The following is a 19,686-nucleotide window of genomic DNA, read 5'->3' on the forward strand; positions in this document are numbered from 1 at the left end:
GGGGATGGGATATATTGATTGTAATGAGGTCAGCCAGATAGAATATGAGTTCCTAGAATAGGACTGTTAATCTAGTCAAATCAGGGAGTCTTGGCTGACAGATAAGAACAGGTATGTCAGACATTCTGTTCACTCTGAGAGCTGGCTCTGTGGAAGCTGTATCAGTGTCAGGGACTCCCCATGTATAAATAAAAGGTTACTAGGTGATGGGATACTGGCCTCTGTGGAGTTATTTCACCCACCCATGTCAGTTCTATTGAAATCCTACTCAAAGGTTCAATTTTAGATAATTGATTTAGTTTATGTTCAAACTTACTATCTTTTAACTAGCTGATTTGTTTAAGGCAAAGTAAATACTCAGAGAGTTCCAAAATATTGAAATTGCTACTTAAGGATTTGGTAATTTACTTTAATTTTATTTTCTAGGAAGACAATGCAGGCTTTTCTAGACCTCTCGCTCTGCAGTTTCTCACCAGCACAAAAGCAATGTTTTTTGAACACATTTCCTGGATTGAACATGAAGTGGGTGCTAAGCCTATGTTTTCTAATTATCACGTTGGAAAATTGTTAACACTGAGGTAATTAAAGTATTTTACATCTACATTGTAGTACCTATAAAAAATGCTCATTTCTAGACATATTAGAATGGATTTCTGACTAGCAGGATTGTTCTTACAGGTATGAACTGGGAAAGCAGAAACCTGGAATTTGGGTGACTCTTACCTTTGTCTGCCCTATGCCTAATCTACATTACAGGTGTAATTAAATTTGTGAGTTTTTCTCTTGGAACATGCAGTATATTGTTAAAACTCAACAATTTGCCCCTCCCCAATGCCTATCCTTGCCACCACTCCCATGACAGGAAAGGATTGGAGGATTCAGTTAAGATTCATCAAACTTGTGAAACCTTCCTCTACACATGCCTTATTTACATTTGTGTGGGGAAGATTTTGAATGGTCCAAGAAACTGACACTGGAAATGCAAAAGAATTTGGCGATGCAATGTTTGTCAGAGTTTTGTAAATATCTGTGATGTCAATAGCCAGAAGGAGCAAACATGTGGATTTGTGCCACCGGCTACTCTCCCAAATAAAGAGGGTAATATAATGGTGTACATAGTAATCTGAACACATCACATCAATAACAGTTATGCAAGCACAAGGAATTTGATGCTGTAGTGATTATAATGAGGTCAGCCAGTTGGACATCATAGAACATATGTTTCCTGGTTAGAACTGTTAATGGTTCAATCAGGGAACCTACCTAACATAAAAGGGTGAATGTCAGGGATATTGAGGCCCTGAATGCCTGACTCATTGACAGGCAGTACTAATGTCAAAGAGTATGCATTTGTAAATAAAGGGTGATTGGTGACGGGATGCTGGTGTCTGATGAGGTATTTCAGATTCTATCAATTATAAGTTGCTAGGAGGCATGAAAGTGTCTAGATCTGGGATAGGTTTCATGGGAATTTCCATTGTACATCTGAACTCTAGCAGTCTCAACATTCCTGATTTGTTCACACTTTTCATCCAGCTGGTGGTAACTGAATAGCACAGAATAATCTCATCAAAATTGGCATATGATACCTCTCAGCAAAACCACCAATGACCATTAGGAACATTACATTACAAGCCATACGATAACAATATTCAAGCAAACTATTGTCATGCCTGATTAGTTGTGGAGGCACTGTTCAGTACTAATCAGTAAAGATATTTAGGATTGTGCCGTTGTGCAGTTCTGCACAGCACAATACAACAGTGAGGAGTAAGGATTTGAGGAAGAATCATAACGTTATGATTTGAGGATTGCAGCGGAGAGGAGAACAGGCCACAAATGTCTGCCCAATTACAGCATCAGTCAAAATGTAAAATCATTCCATTAAGTCACCCACTCACTCTATACCATTTTATAATCATATCTCACAATCCTCCACTAACAATTATGCAAGTAGTCCTGAAACTACCCATTCATGTGTTATTCATGCATGAATTGATTTCACTTTTTTAACATCTTCCCAATTTTCAGCAAGCAACTCAAACCTGAGTTAGCACTTACTTTGTAAGAATGATGACACAGGGAATGGGGAAAATGAACAAAGTTTGTGCTTTAATAATTTAAAGAGACTGATAAAATATTTTAATGAATACCTCCAATGTGCATACGGTGAATAAACTACAAAATTTTTCTCTTTCTTTATCTCAGGTTCAACCGCCTTTTTAAAGTATTAGCAAGCTCTTTTCTTTACGTAGTCTTCTTTGCTGATGGTAGCTGATAATCCCTAGATGCTGGTGTCCATCAGAGCCACATCCCTTCCAAAAACTGTATCTATGCAGTGGCAGGCTTGGTCAGATGAGGAGGAAACAGTATGTTACATTACACACTAGTTGGGATGATGTGTGGCAAGAGGTGAGAGGTAGAAACAGTTTAAGAGGAGCTCCCACTTCCATCTCCCTGAGTGCCATTGCTGCTCTCCTGAGTCAGTCTGGCTCTCTGCAGAAGAAAAGATGTTGGAGGGTTCATTGATGTTTTTTAAAGCCATGGTTATTGTGTACATTTTCTTGCTTAAGGTCATGAAAATATTAGCATCATTGCTAGCACATTGGTCATCAGAGTCTGCGTGATTGATTAGTGTGACTTTGTTAAGAGGAATGAAGGTGCAGTGTATTTTTTATTTGGGGAGAGATTGACAAGTGTTGAGATCCTAAGGGATCTAGGTGTCCTTATTCAAGTCACTGAAAGCTAGCATGCAGGTACAGCCAGCAATTGGGAAAGTGGTAAAATGATAGCCTTTATAACAAGTGTAGGAGCAAACAAACCTTACTTTAATTGTATCGAACAAAAATGAGAGAGTTAAAAATCACACAAAGATGAGAGAGAGAGCATATATTATTGTACATAGTCTGCCTGAGCATGGACAATCTTTCCTCAAAGATCGTGCAGCAAATGTTCACTAGACTGAATTCTCAGATGGAAAGGCTGGCATACAAGGAGTGATCCAAGAAGTTAGACCTGTTTTCTCTGGATTTTAGAAGCATGACAGTGAGTTTCCCCTGCTGAGTCTAGAACCAGAGATGTATAGTCTCAGAATAAAATGACTAATAAAAGCTATTAAGGACTGAAATGAAGAGGAATCTTTTCTCTCAGAGGCTGGTGAATCTTTGGAATTCTCTACCTAATGGCCTTTGGAAGTTTGATTGTTGAGTAAGTTTGAGACAGCAATTGATAGGTTTCTCGTAACTACTCAAGGGATATGGGATGATGTGTGCACAAGATACACATTGAGGTAGATTTTGTAGGTCAGCAGAGCAGGCTTAAGGAGCTGAATAGCCTACTTCTGCCCTCAAAAGATTCAGATTCTATAGAGATGGCTACAATCTCCATGAATAGCATCCTTGAAATCCTTGAAAAGTGATATAGTCCACAAACAGTTATTCTTTGACCACATCATATCTGAAGGTGGACTGCCTATGCTTAGTGCATTTACTGTTGACTTTTTATCATCATCCATTTCATTAGGGAGATCTGAATTAAGCATTGCTTTCTAGGTAAGCAGAGCATGGAGAGGACTGTGCGCTCCAAAGCAGATTCTCCATAATTGTTTCTGACACTGTTCTCAGTTTGTGGTCACACATATTGTTCAAATTGCTGAGTGATCCCCTATCAAAATTTCTAACATTGGCTACTAAAGTATACATATCTCTGTTGGTGCCAGATTTGCCTGTGCTAATGCAACCTTAGAACAAATCTTATTCTTCATGTGATAATCCTGGAGGAGAGAAACGATGTAGTCATGAAATTGTAGGAATTTTGAAATGCACATGATCAGAAGGATCCTATTTTGTTTGATGCTAAGTTGAAGTTAACTTAAAATAGATGGCGAAGTGATGGTGTTTTTACATTTAATTTTGTTACCTTTCAGCAATGAAGTTTAAGTTTCACCACCTCAACGCTGAGGTGTTATGTAGATCCCATATATCTACTGCTCTGCATTTGTTAGCTCTGCAATTCATGTACTGCTCTCTCCTGCAAGAGTCAAAGAAGAACTTTCAGTGCTTGTAGGTCCTGTATTCATCAGATGAATGCCAGCATATTTGGGAAGGGTGACAATAAGGTGCATTACAAATGTCTGACATTTTGTGGTCAGGAACGGGACTCCTGGAAGGTATGTTGCCTCCTCGGTGCCATGGTCCGGGATGTCGCCGATCGGGTTTACAAGATTCTGAAGGGGGAGGGCAAGCAGCCAGAAATCATAGCACATGTTGGCACCAATGATATAGCCAGGAAAGGGATTGAGGATCTGAAAAGTGACTACAAAGAGTTAGGTTGGAAGCTGAAGAGCAGGATGAGTAGAGTAGTGATCTCAGGTTTGCTACCGGTGACACAAGATAGTGAGATGAGGATCAGTCAGCGAATGCAGCTTAACAAGTGGCTGCGAGGCTGGTGCAGGAGGAAGGGCTTCAGATACCTAGACCATTGGGATACCTTCTGGGGAAGGTGGGACCTGTACATGAAGAATGGGTTGCACCTGAACTGGAGGGGCACAAATGTCCTGGGTGTGAGATTTGCTTGTGTAATTCAGGAGGGTTTAAGCTAGTTTGGCAGGGGGGAGGTGGGTAGGAATCAGAGCCACATATCTGAGAGGGGGTCAGTTGCAGATGGGTCAGTGACAGGATGTATTGAATCTATCAGGACGGTTTCTCATGCAATGAAACAAAGGGATCGGTCAAAGTGTGTCTGCTTTAATGCAAAGAGTGTCTGAAACAAGAGTGACGAACTTAGAGCATGGATCAGTACTTGGGGCTATGATGTTGTGCCGATAATGGAGACGTGGGTTTCCTAGTTGCTTGATGGTCCAGGATTTAGAATGTTTAAAAAGAACAGGGAGAGTGGAAAAAGAGGAGGGGGTGTAGCATTGCTAATCAGAGAGTACATCACAGCTACAGAAATGAAGGTTGTAGAGGAAGGTTTGTCTACTGAGTCAGTATGGGTGGAAGGTAGGTACAGCAAGGGAACAGCCACCTCACATTGTGGGTTTTTTATAGACCACCTGATAGGAGTAGAGAGATTGAAGAACTCATAGGCGAGTAGATTCTGGAAAAATGCAGAAGTAGCAGGGTTGTTGTTATGGGTGATTTCAACTTTCCCAGTATCGACTGGAACCTCCTAAGTGCAGATGGAGCCATTTATGTCAGGTGTGTTCAGGAGGGTTTCCTTACTCAGTATGTAGACAGACTGACGAGAGGAGAGGCCACTTTGGATTCGGTGCTCAGCAATGAGCCAGGACAGGTGTCAGGTCTCGCGGTGGGAGAACACCTAGGTGACAGTGATCACAACTGCCTCACATTTAGCATAGCCTTGGAGAGTGAAAGGTGCAGTTACCGAGGGAAGATATTTTACTGGGGAAAAGGAAATTATGATGATATCAGTCAGGAGTTGGGAAGTACAAACTGGGAGCAATTGTTCCACTGAAAGGGCAAATAGAAATGTAGAGACTATTTAAGGAGCAGTTGTTGAGAGTGTTGCACAAATTTGTTCCTCTGAGACAGGTAAGAAGGGGTAAGATTAAGGAACCTTGGATGATGAGAACAGAGGAACTTCTCATCAAAAGGAAGAAGGCAGCTACGTAAGGTGGAGGAAGCAAGGATCTAGCTTTAGAGAATTACAGGCTTGCAAGAAAGGAACTCAGAAATAGACTGAGGAGAGCCAGGAGGGGGCATGAAAAAGGCTTGGCAAGAAGGATTAGGGAGAACCCGAAGGCATCTTACTCATAAGTGAGCAAGAAGAGAATGATCAGGGGAGAAGGTAGGTCAGATCAGGGATAGCGTAGGGAACTTGTGTGTGGAGTCTGAGCAAATAGGGGAAGCCCTAAATGAGTTTTTTGCTTTGGTTTTCATCAAGGAAAGGGAACTTGTTGTAAATAAAAACTTTGAGGAGCTGGGATACAGTCTTAACCAGATCAAGATTGATGAAGTTGATGTGCTGGAAATTTTGGAAAACATTAAGACTGATAAGTCCCCAGGGCCAGACCAGATTTATCTTAGGCTGCTCTGGGAAGTGAGAAAGGAGGTTGCTAAGCCGCTGGTGATGATATTTTTTGCCTCTTCACTCTCCAGGGGAGTCATACCAGAGGATTGGAAGAAGGCAAATGTTGTTCCTCTTTTCAAGAAGGCTAATAGGGAAATCCCTGGCAATTACAGACAAGTCAGTCTTACGTCTGTGGTCAGCAAAGTTTTGGAAAGAATTCTGAGGGATAGGATTTATGACTGTTCGGCAAAGCATAGTGTGATTAAAGGCAGTCAGCATGGCTTTGTGAGGGGCACGTAATGCCTCACAAATCTTATTGAGTTCTTTGAGGAGGTGACAAGACAGATCGACAAAGATTGAGCAGTGGATGTGGTATATATGGATTTTAGCAAGGCATTTGATAAGGTTCCCCATGGTAGGCTCATTCATAAAGTCAGGAAGTACGGGATACATGGAGATTTGGCAATCTGGATTCAGAATTGGCTGGCTGACAGAAGGGAGACAGTGGTTGTAGATGGAAAGTATTCTGCCTGGAGGTCAGTGTTGAGTGGGGTCCCACAGGGCTTTGTTCTTGGGCCTCTGCTCTTTGTAGTTTTTATAAATGACTTGGGTGAGGAGGTTGAGGGGTGGGTTAGTAAATTTGCAGATGACACAAGGGTTGGAGGTGTCGTTGATAGTACAGAGGGTTACTGCAGGCTACAGCGCGACACAGACAGGATGCAGAGCTGGGCAGAGAAATGGCAGATGGAGTTCAACCTAAATACATAGATCCCTCAAAGTGGATAGGGTTGTTAAGAAAGCTTATGGTGTTTTGGCTTTCATTAACAGGGGAATCAAGTTTAAGAGCCGTGAGGTTTTGCTACAGCTCTAATGCAACGAGGGGTACGTCGGATTCCAAGAGATCAATTGTGTTAGGGGATTCTCTAGTCCCAGGTACAGACAGACATTTCTGTGGCCAGCAGAAAAAGCAGAATGGAGTGTTGCTTCCCTGGTGCCAGGATCAAGGATGTCTCAGAGAGAGTGCAGAATATTCTCACAGGGGAGAGGGGCCAGGAAGAGGTCATTGTCCAAATTGGAACCAACAACATAGGAAGGGAAAAGGTTAAGATTCTGAAGGGAGATTACAGAGAGTTAGGCAGAAATTTAAAAAGGAGTAGTAATATCTGCATTACTCCCAGTGCTATGAGCTAGTGAGGGCAGGAATAGGAGGATAGAGCAGATGAATGCATGGCTGAGGAGATGGTATATGGGAGAAGGATTCACATTTTTGGATCATTGGAATCTCTTCTGGGGTTCAAGTGACCCGTACAAGAAGGACAGATTGCACCAAATGGGAAGGGACTAATATACTGGCAGGGAAATTTGCTAGAGCTGCTCAGGAGGATTTAAACTAGTAAGGTGAGGGGTGGGGCCCAGGGAGATAGTGAGGAAAGAGATCAATCTGAGACTGGTACAGTTGAGAACAGAAGCGAGTCAAACAGTCAGGGCAGGCAGGGACAAGGCAGGACTAATAAATTAAAATGCATTTATTTCAATGCAAGGGGCCTCACAGGGAAGGCAGTTGAACTCAGGGCATGGTTAGGAACATGCAATTACATAAACATGGCTTAAGGATGGACAGGACTGGCAGCTTAATGTTCCAGGATACAAATGCTACAGGAAGGATAGAAAGGGAGGCAAGAGAGGAGGGGAGGGAGTGGCATTTTTGATAAGGGATAGCATTACAGCTGTGGTGAGGGAGGATATTCCCGGAAATACATCCAGAGACGTTATTTGGGTGGAACTGAAAATAAGAAAGGGAGATCACCTTATTGGGATTGTATTATATATCCCCTAATAGTCAGAGGGAAATTGAGAAACAAACTTGTAAGGAGATCTCAGCTATCTGTAAGAATAATAGGGTGGTTATGGTAGGGGATTTTAACTTTCCAAACAGACACTGAGACTGCTATAAGTGTTAAGGGGAAAGATGGAGAGGAATTTGTTAAGTGTGTTCAAGACAATTTTCTGATTCAGTATGTGGATGTACCTACTAGAGAAGGTGCAAAACTTGACCTATTCTTGGGAAATAAGGCAGGGCAGGTGACTGAGGCGTCAGTGGGGGAGCACTTTGGGGCCAGCGACTATAATTCTATTAGATTTAAAATAGTGATGGAAAAGGATAGACCAGATCTAAAAGTTGAAGTTCTAAATTGGAGAAAGGCCAATTTTGATGGTTTAGGCAAGAACTTTTGAAAGCTGATTGGGGGCAGATGTTCGCAGGTAAAGGGATGGCTGGAAAACGGGAAGCCTTCAGAAATGAGATAACGAGAATCCAGAGAAAGTATATTCCTGTTAGGGTGAACGGAAAGGCTGGTAGGTATAGGGAATGCTGGATGACTAAAGAAATTGGGGGTTTGGTTAAGAAAAAGAAGGAAGCATATGTAAGGTACAGACAGGATAGATCGAGTGAATCCTGAGAAAAGTATAAAGGCAGTAGGAGTATACTTAAGAGGGAAATCAGAAGGGCAAAAAGGGGACATGAGATAGCTTTCGCAAATAGAATTAAGGAGAATCCAGAGTTTTTACAAATACATTAAGGACAAAAGGGTAATGAGGGAGAGAATAGGGTCCCTCAAAGATCAGCAAGGCAGCCTTTGTGTGAAGCCACAGAAAATGGGGGAGATACTAAACGAGTATTTTGCATCAGTCCTTACTGTGGAAAAGGACATGGAAGGTATAGACTGTAGGGAAATAGATGGTGACATCTTGAAAAATGTCCATATTAGAGAGGAGAAGTGCTGGATGTCTTGAAACAGGTAAAGGTGAATGAATCCCCAGGACCTGATCAGGTGTCCCCTAGAACTCTGTGGGAAGCTAGAAAAGTGATTGCTGGGACTCTTGCTCAGATATTTGTACCATCGATATTCACAGATGAGGTGCCAGAAGACTGGAGGTTTGGTAACGTCGTGCAACTGTTTAAGAAGGTTGGTAAGGACATGCCAGGGAAGTATAGACCAGTGAGTCTGATGCCGGTGGTGGGCAAGCTGTTGGAGGGAATCCTGAGGGACAGGATGTACATGTATTTGGAAAGGCAAGGACTGATTAAGGATAGTCAACATGGCTTTGTGTGTGGGAAATCATGTCTCACAAACTTGATTGAGTTTTTTGAGGAAGAAACAAAGAGGATTGATGAGGGCAGAGCGGTAGATGTGATCTATATGGACTTCAGTAAGGCATTCAATAAGGTTCCCTTGATTAGCAAGGTTAGATCTCACGAAATACAGGGAGAACTAGCCATTTGGATACAGAACCGGCTCAAAGGTAGAAGACAGAGAGTGGTGGTGGAGGGTTGTTTTTCAGACTGGAGGCCTGTGATCAGTGGAGTGCCACAAGGATTGGTGCTGGGTCCTCTACTTTTTGTCATTTACATAAATGATTTGGATGCGAGCATAAGAGGTACAGTTAGTAAGTTTGTAGATGACACCAAAATTGGAGGTGTAGTGGACAACGAAGAGGGTTAGAGCTGAAAATGTGTTTGCTGAAAAAGCGCAGCAGGTCAGGCAGCATCCAAGGAGCAGGAGAATTGACATTTCGGGCATGAGCCCTTATTCAATGAAGAGGGTTACCTCAGATTACAACAGGATCTTGACCAGATGGGCCAATGGGCTGAGAAGTGGCAGATGGAGTTTAATTCAGATAAATGTGAGGAGCTGCATTTTGGGAAAGCAAGTCTTAGCAGGACTTATACACTTATTGGTAAGGTGCTAGGGAGAGTGTTGCTGAACAAAGAGACCTTGGAGTGCAGCTTCACAGCTCCTTGAAAGTGGTGTCACAAGTAGATAGGATAGTGAAGAAGGCATTTGGCATGCTTTCCTTTATTGGTCAGAGTATTGAGTACAGAGGTTGGGAGGTCATGTTGTGGCTGTACAGGACATTGGCTAGGCCACTGTTGGAATATTACGTGCAATTCTGGTCACCTTCCTATCAGAAAGATGTTGTCAAACTTAAAAGAGTTTAGAAAAGATTTATAAGGATGTTGCCAGGGTTGGACGATTTGAGCTGTAGGGAGAGATTGAACAGGCGAATGCTGTTTTCCCTGGAGCATTGGAGGCTGAGGGGAGACCTTATAGAGGTTTACAAAAGCATGAGGGGCATAGATAGTATAAATAGACATAGTCTTTTCCCTGGGATGGGGAAGTCCAGAACTAGAAGGTGTAGGTTTAGGATGAGAGGGGAAAGATATAAAAGAGACCTACTGGGCAACCTTTTCACACAGAGGGTGGTGCGTGTATGGAATGAGCTGCCAGAGGAGGTGATGGAGGCTGGTACAATTGCAAATTTTAGTGGCATTTGGATGGGTGTATGAATAGGAAGGGTTCGGAGTGATATGGGCCAGGTGCTGGCAGGTGGGACTAGATTGGGTTGGGATATCTGGTCAGCATGGACAGGTTGGATCGAAGGGTCTGTTTTCATGCTGTACATCTCTATGACTCTACAAGTTCCTGGTGAGACCGCACTTGGAATATTGTGTGCAGTTCTGGTCGCCTTACTATAGGAAAGATACAGAGGCTTTGGAGAGGGTGGCAAGAAGTTTTTTCCAGGATGCTGCCTGAACTGAAGAGCTTGTCTTATGGAGAAAGGTTGAATAAGCTTGGATTTTTCTCTCTGGAGAGAAGGAGGAAGAGAGGAGACCTGATCAATATAATGAGAGGAATAGATAGGGGCAATAACCAGTGACTTTTCCCCAGGGCAGGATTGACTGGTAAGAGGGGTCATAGTTTTAAGATATTAGAAGAAATGTATAGAGGAGACATCAGAACTATGTTCTTTACGCAGACAGTTGTGAATGCATGGAATGCATTGCCAGCTGTGGTGGTGGAAGCAGAGTCATTGGGGACATTTAAGCAACTGCTGGACATGCACATGGATAGCAGTGAGTTGAGGGGTGCGTAGGTTAAGTTACTATGTTTTACATTAGGATTAACCTCGCCACAACATCATGGGCCAAATAGCCTGTTCTGTGCTGTACTTTTCCATGTTCTATGTTCTATCCATTTGAAGATGTGTTGAGAATTGGGTAAGCTGACTAACACATATCACATAAGGAATGGAGTGAGTGTCAGTGAACAAGTGAATTTAAATGGAATAATAGGTGTGAGGTAATATGGAGGAAATTTGTTAAGACAGAAGGAGGTCCTGGTTCCACAGCAGGTTGCAGATCACTAGATCCCTATTCTAGTTAGGTCATTAAAAAACACTTCTTGTACTTAGCGAGTTTTGAGAAGATTTGTAGCTCAGGTTGAGGTTTTGAATGTAGGTTTGCTCGCTGAGCTTTCATTACCTTACTAGGTAACATCTTCAGTGGACCTCAGGCGAAGCAATGCTGAAACTTCCTGCTTTCTATTTATATGTTTGGGTTTCTTTGGGTTGGTGATGTCATTTCCTTTGGTGATGTTATTTCTTGTGGTGAAGTCACTTCCTGTTCCTTTTCTCAGGGGTGGTTAGATGGGGTCTAACTCGATGTGTTTGTTGATAGAGTTCTGATTGGAATGCCATGCTTCTAGGAATTCTCATGCATGTCTTTGTTTGGCTTGTCCTAGGATGGATGTATTGTCCCAGTCAAAGTGGTGTCCTTATCTATATGGAACTACGCAGAGCAGAGGAAAATCACCTATACCGGGTGTTCAAAAAGAATGGGTACCCAATGAACACAGTCCGCCAATTTCTCAGCAACAAATCCAAACAAGCAAACAAAACATATCCAGAAACTGTAGCCACTCTCCCCTACATCAAAGACATCTCGGAAGTGACTGCCAGACTACTCAGACCCCTTGGCATCATGATGGTCCATAAACCCACCAACACACTAAAACAGCAGCTATTGAACTTGAAAGACCCTATACAGACAATGAGCAAAACTAACATCATTTACAAAATACCATGCAAGGACTGTAACAAACAATACATTGGACAAACAGGCAGAAAACTAGCCACCAGGATGCATGAACACCAACTAGCCACAAAAAGACATGACCCTCTCTCACTAGTATCCTCACCTACAGATGAGGGAGGACACTACTTTAACTGTGATAATACACCCATCCTAGGACAAGCCAAACAGAGACATGGAAATGAACCTTTCAGCTCAGCGAGCAAATGTACATCCAAGACTTCTTGTACTGGATCTATGATTTTACCACAACAGGTTTACTTGTTACCTCAACCATGACTTCTAAGGTAGCTGAATCTTTCCTTATTATTGAAAACAGTGTCTCTTTTCTTACCCTTGCTGCATCCAGCTCTATAGCAGACACCTTCTTTAAAAAGGGACACCTATTGCATTTTCCATTTCTAATTCTAATTATGTTATATAATTTACTACATCCTTTAAATTCAATTTATACTTCAAGGACTCAAGTTAAAATTGGACCACTTGTGCATCTTAAATAAATAGAATTGGGAAGGCATGTGCAAGAGTAAAAGAACTGATGGGAGCATGTTCACTTACCTTTGAAGGTGACATGACAAATTGATAAGGCTGCTAAGAAATTATTTAGAATACTTGCCTTAAATAAGAATAAGTCAGAAGATAAGAGTGAAGAGACTTTGCAGGAGTGAAACAGAATGAGTAATTGGGAATCTGGGGCAAATGGGAATCCAATTAATAATTATTTTGCAAGTTTAATTATCAAATACAAATCAGAATGGTGCAGTGGCTTAGTGATCAGCACTATTGACTCACAGGATCAGGGACTTGGGTTCAATTCTAGCCTCGGACTACTGCCTGTGTGGAGTTTGCATGTTCTCCCTCTGTCTGCACTGATTTCCTCTAGATGCTCTGGTTTCCTCCCACAGTCAAAAGATGTGCAGATTAGTTGGAATTAGTTGTGCTATCCAGGGTTGTAGAGGCTATGTGGATTAGCCATGGAAAATGCAGTGATAGGGTAGGATGGGGAGCTGAATGTTGTCTATGTTTTTGCTTTGGTTAACCTATTTACATAATTTCCTCTAAAATTCAGTATATTTCAGATTCAGGTTCCTTAATTTGTGTGTTTTTTAATCCTTCAGTTCCCCAGATTACTTCGCCCAATAGCAGTAAAATAACACCATACATGGACTCAAAACTTTTCAGCTCTCTTCATCCGTATCCATTGAGGATACTTCTTCAATATGTTCCCAGCCTTGCCAATTTTATAAATGATTGCCTCATTGAGTGGTAACTTCCTTCAAGTGCAGGTAGCCCCTTTTGAGCTACAATATACATGGTTTTAAACAATACAGCTCTATCTTCAGCTTATGCTAGGAGAAAGTGAGGACTGCAGATGCTGGAGATCAGAGCTGAAAAATGTGTTGCTGGAAAAGTGCAGCAGGTCAGGCAGCATCCAAGGAGCAGGAGAATCGACGTTTCGGGCATAAGCCCTTCTTCAGGAATGAGGAAGATGTGCCAAGCAGGCTAAGATAAAAGTTATGGAGGAGGGACTTGGGGGAGGGGCGTTGGGAATGCGATGGGTGGAAGGAGGTTAAGGTGAGGGTGATAGGCCGGAGTGGGGGTGGGGATGGAGAGGTCGGGAAGAAGATTGCAGGTCAAGAAGGCGGTGCTGAGTCCAAGGGTTGGGACTGAGATAAGGTGGGGGGAGGGGAAATTAGGAAGCTGGAGAAATCTGCATTCATCCCTTGTGGTTGGAGGGTTCCTAGGCAGAAGATGAGGCGCTCTTCCTCCAGGCGCCGTGTTGCCATGGTCTGACGATGGAGGAGGCCAAGGACATGCATGTCCTTGGCAGAGTGGGAGGGGGAGTTGAAGTGTTCAACCACGGGGCGGTCAGGTTGGTTGGTGCGGGTGTCCCAGAGGTGTTCTCCAAAACGTTCCGCAAGTAGGTGGCCTGACTCCCCAATGTAGAGGAGGCCACATCGGGTGCAGCAGATGCAGTAAATGATGTGTGTGGAGGTGCAGGTGAATTTGTGATGGATATGGAAGGATCCCTTCAGGCCTTGGAGGGAAGTGAGGGGGAGGTGTGGGCGCAAGTTTTGCATTTCTTGCGGTTGCAGAGGAAGGTGCCGGGAGTGGAGGTTGGGTTGGTGGGGGGAGTCGCGGAGGGAGTGGTCTTTCCGGAACGCTGATAAGGGAGGGGAGAGAAATATATCCTTGGTGGTGGTGTCTGTTTGGAGGTGGTGGAAATGACAAAGGATGATACGATGTATCAGCTTATGCTTCCTGCCTTTTATTTTTCCGAGGGTTCCCTTATTACAATCTCTTACACCATCTGAGTTTTAGCTCAGCCTTGTTTCACATATACTAACTCTATGTGATCTGTATGTAACTACACTGACACATTACAATTTCACCTCCTGGTTTAGTCATACAAACACTCCAGATGGGGTGATCTGTATGTCATCTGATGAGCTCTTTCACTCTGGCCACTATTACTCCTCCCAGAATACATATTCTTTCATTTCTGTAACATTTTGATATAATAAGCAATCACACTTTCTATTTTGATTATAATTTTTCTTATATCCCTTTCATAATGCTACTTTCATTGTTTTAAAGTCAGTTTCTCTTTAGATTTTATGTCAGTGTATTATTGTTTAAACTGTATTTTTGTGCTCTTCCAAGGCACACTAATCCTTTTGTCAAGTAGGTGTATATGTCTGAGGCCCAGTCTTCAGTGCATGTTTTTGTACCATTTAATGTTTGTTTCCTTCAAGGTAACATTCACTTTTGTACACTTACATCAGTGTCCCAAGACCATGTCACACATTCTTGACTCGCACATGATCTTATCAAATGATCTATGAGGTTTTACCTCTCTCTCTATGTATGGTCACGATGCCTCAGGTAGTGGCTTGATCACCAATTCAATCTTTCTTAAAAGAAAAGACAAGGACACAAACATCACCACGAGAAAGCTTTCAGTTTGGTGATCTCATCTAAACTTCCTCTTCATTTAAATGCTTTTTAACCTCAATTGTCATTTCAAACGAATATTCTATTTTTTTTCTTCTGCCACCAGTTTCCAACCTTAATTACTTTGTCTATCAATTTTCTAATTTAACTATTACTTCCAGAGATCTGTAAAGATTTGTAGTGCATGGTACATAATCTTATAATATTTTAAAACAGAAGTCAGACATTTCTGTTTGATTCAGACACAACATACTTCGCTTGTTCTTTCTCTGAGATGACTCATCTTTTTTAAAACGTTACTTGATAACTCATTCTAGATATCTGATATATCCCTATGTAAATTTGCCCAAATTCAATGTTGTGTTTACTCCCTCAAAGTCACTAACCATTTTTATATGGCTTGAAACCACTGAGACTGTGTGCATGCACTTTATCATTACCCTGAATCTCCTTAAATTTTGAGGTGTCTATTCCATTTGCAGTGGATGTTTTGGAATACCAGGACATGTGAGTCTTGGTATAGCTTTTGTCATGACACACTTAAGTTTACCCAATCCCAGTGGTTTTGAGATACTTGACACTCAATACATTTCCACAACACTTCCCCAACACTGAAATGTGTTATTGATGAATGGCTTGATAGGTTGAGGGTGTCTCATCCATCACTGTGTTGCAATGTTGAATGTCTGCAAATGGGTTCAGCCTTCGGAGTCTCCAATTTCTAAAAAAAACAAACAAGCTCCATCCATTCCATATCGAGCAGAATGTGTTAATTAGTGTTAAGCTTGTATGAATTCAGAAAGAAAAAGGGGTGATGCATCCAATCCTGCACATAATTACATCATCTGTCTCTCCTCCTGTGAGGAAAATAAGTGAATATACTTTTAAGGAAGGGAAAACCCTCCCAATTTGTTAAATTTGCCTTTCCCGAACTCCTTACTGTGAGAAACAAAGCTCACATACTTTAATAATTGCAGTCCGAGACAAAATCTGAATCAGCAGTGTCCTTTATTTTACACTTGCAAATGGGTGAGATATCCAGTATCTATAAGGTAGAGGACATACACACACCAAATTCAATTCATACATAATATTTATATGATTTGATCTCTTTTGTTTTACATTGCTCCTCCCCTGCTTACATCGTCCACTTCCCTAAGACCGGCCCCCATTACCCCTGTTTATCTCTTGCCTTATCCGGCCTTGTCTGTGACAAAATGCTTATTTCTGGCCTCACAAGGCTGTTTGACCTCATCCTGCTGTAGGTCATTGTTAGGCATATTCTTTCTTCATCATTATCTACCGCCTTCATCTGTGCCTTTCCCGAGGCCGTTCTGATCCCTATGACCCTTTTAATTGGGGTTTGTTCCTGTGTTTTTGTAAAAGTGGGAAGCAGATGTTTATACCTACTGTTTGTACAGGCGTATCTAGCTTAACTTCATCCCCTCACAACATCTTATCTACTTGCCCGTAATGTCTACCATTGTTTTGCAGTTACATTTCATTCTGACATAAAGTTTTAGCTAATACAAAAACAATTATATATTTCCTCCACATCGTTTCCATTCTTGTTGACTCAGCTCTTGGCTAAAACAATTACACACTGGTGTGAGTTCATTTTACTTTGTAAAATGGAATTGCAGAATTGCAGAAGTAACATTAATTTCCCCCACATCCCACATTACCCAGAGGGAGTTGCATTTTCAACACTTCGATGTCCTTATCACTTGGATTTTAACAATGAGTCAATCTTATCATCCAGAATTAAAGATTCACTCATGTGTTAAAACAGTATTTGGAAGTTCTCTTTGGCCAGAAAATGAAATTCCAAACATTGTAATTTCTGGAATTAAAATTTTCCGTCTCCAAACACTACACCGAGCCAACCCCAAAGGTTTTTTTTCAACCAAGCTTTACAAACCAAATTTTTAAATCAACGTTTTGCGTATATTTGCTTTACACAACCATTGGTTTCTTAAAAGAAAATTACATTAACTACACATGTCCCACACTGACACAGCCACACTACAAACTTTCAAAAAAACCATACATTCCCAAAATATAAACTAACTTCAAAGTATCCCCAGATTTCGAATAAAACTCACAAATTGTACAAGATGATTTTGAAAGTCTGAATGACATGTTAAGGCCTTTCCAACATTGTTCACTAAAAATATATATGGGTTTGAACAGCTTGATTTTTGTACAGAACGTGGCTATCCATTGATTTGCACTGTTTCTCAGAATGGAGACCTTTCCTAAGTGAGCTGCACCAGTGCCAGATTGAATCGCTTCTAATCTATGTTTGCAACAGATCAGTCACTGGTTGTCTTATTTGAGAATATTCCCTTATATCCTGTAGCTCTTTTGATACTTGTTTCGTTTTTTCAGTTTTGTAATTCCACTGTGTTCTAATCGATGCCAAAAGTGCAGAGTTTTCATTCTCTGATGCAATAAATCATTTTTAAGGTTACCAATTATCACTGTATCAGAAATCTTTCTCAGCCATTCTTTGTTTTGCCCTGATTGGATAGATTCCATTAGAGAACTGTGTAAGCACTCACCTTTCTGTACAAACTTCTGAACAATAGGTTTAAACTTCCTGACAGACCCGAACATGTTGGTATTAAGTCTGTGAGAAAAGGTGAAGGTTCTGACTGCGTAACAAATGCTGTTTCAGTAACTGATGAGGTAATTGGGTGATCTCATTGGGCACTGGAAATCACGACATCTTTCATAAAGGGTAAATGCATTTTACTTTGTGGAGTCTGCCTATTTGCAGTGGGACTTTTTTTAATCAATAGAAAAGGCACCCTTTGTGAGTAATTGGGAAGGCTGTGATTGGGATTTAACTTTTTTGAATGAGTTGTTTTGATTCGATACGACTTTATTCAATGCATTTTGACTTGGAACAGTTTCAGTTTCCTTATATACTATTATTTTTTCAGCATTTCCCGTGTTGGCGTGGAGTATAAACCCTGTCTTCTGTCGGTTTTCCTTTCCTCCCTCCACAGCGGATTTGACCTCTCTTACGCTTTGGAAAGCAATGCGTCTTTCACGTATTGTACATGGCACCTGTAGATATTCTGTCTATCCTATTCTTCTCTATTCCTGCTTTTAGAAATGCTGTGTAGTTATCTTTTGTTTCATCTTCGAACCACCCATCTCTAACTGGTTGTTCCTGTTTGTTGCTTGCTTGGGTGGGCCTCACTCTTCGCTTACCAGCCTCGATATCCTCTAACTGTCCTAATAGCAAATATACCTGTCCCCACTGACTGTCCGTGGGCTGGCCCTAATAGGACTGACAGGGCACCTCTCATTCAGCCCGGACCACTCCGCATTAGCCGGTTCCTCATTCTGGTTGTGAAGGCTTCCTGGTCTGTACTTTGAAACTGTGGAGAACACATACCCGCTTGCGTAGCCAAATCCCCCAAATGTTTTATACCTTCTGGTATGTTCTCCCACTTTTCAACATCACTTCCCAATCTGTCGGGGGAGGGTACTTGTTTCCTTCTGCTAGTGTCAGTGCAATTCACAACAATCCAGTATGCCCTACGTTTCTGAAAGCGCTATTCACGTGTGGATCAATACTTAATACTCCCAGATTCCCTTGCTGTATGGCACTCAGCAAAACATGGGCGGCACCCTGGTCACATGACCAAGTCAACCTAGAGTCTAAGGTTTCACCAGACTTCCTCTAAAAACCCGACCCCAAATCATGCAATTCTCTCGCTATTCACGAATTCTGTAGGTTTTGTCTCCCTGCCTGATTTGCCTTATTTGTTATTATGGGTCATACTATTAGTCCCTTCTCTGAGGATGACTTTAGAGGTGGAGAATCCTGCCCTTCTGTCCATTCATACTCTGAATCAGATGAATACCAAATGTCTCCATCCAAATGTTCGTGGTCCTATCATGAGGTTAATAACTTGTGCACTTTGATTAGGTCAATTGTCCAATTGCGCTGTTTTGCTTTCTTTTTTCTGTTGTACCATCACCAGACAGCAAACTATCTGGTTTTGCTTCTCCTCTGCCTGCTCAGCTCTTTCCTGCACTGTCTTAACTGTTTCTTTTAACTTTTTAAGTGATTTTTAACTTTGTACACCCCAGTCGAACACCGGCATCCCCAAATCTTAACTGTTTCTGTTAGGGTTGTGTTACGCAGTTCTACCACCATCAATGTGGCCTCAAGCATCCTGTTATTGGCCTGGCCCTCTCCCAATTTGCTACATATAGAACATAAAGCTGTTAACGATATTCATCTCATTTGCAATATACTGTCCTTGCTTCTGGGGAACCCTGCTTCCTGCAAGCACTTGTGTATGGCAGCCTGCATGAATAACCCATCTTTCTTTCTTTTCCCGGTTATAACCATCCCCCATTCTTGTGAGAGTCCTAATTGTGCGAACAAGTTAGCTACAGACCCGAATCCAGAGTCTGCCACATTTCATTCTTGAATACAGAAGGTCTCCAGAGCATCAGGTTGTCTTTCCCTGCTCTTAAATATTTTCCCAAATTCCATCCTAATCGCCAAAAATGTCTTTGATCACAGAGTGTATCCAAATGGTTCTTTTTGGATACAGATAAATATAGTTAAACAAAGACTCAACATCAGTAATTTACTTAAATATGGGTGTTCATCATGTAATAATAATGAGTAATAAATGGAAAAGAAAGGAGAAAAAGCAACAAATCTGCTTGTCGGGGACCCCTTACTTCACAGCTAGTTTGGAGGCTTAGGGGTTGTTCCCGGCACCATTCGCGATCCT

Source organism: Chiloscyllium punctatum, chromosome 4 (assembly GCF_047496795.1).
Source record: "Chiloscyllium punctatum isolate Juve2018m chromosome 4, sChiPun1.3, whole genome shotgun sequence".
Lineage (NCBI taxonomy): Eukaryota > Metazoa > Chordata > Chondrichthyes > Orectolobiformes > Hemiscylliidae > Chiloscyllium > Chiloscyllium punctatum.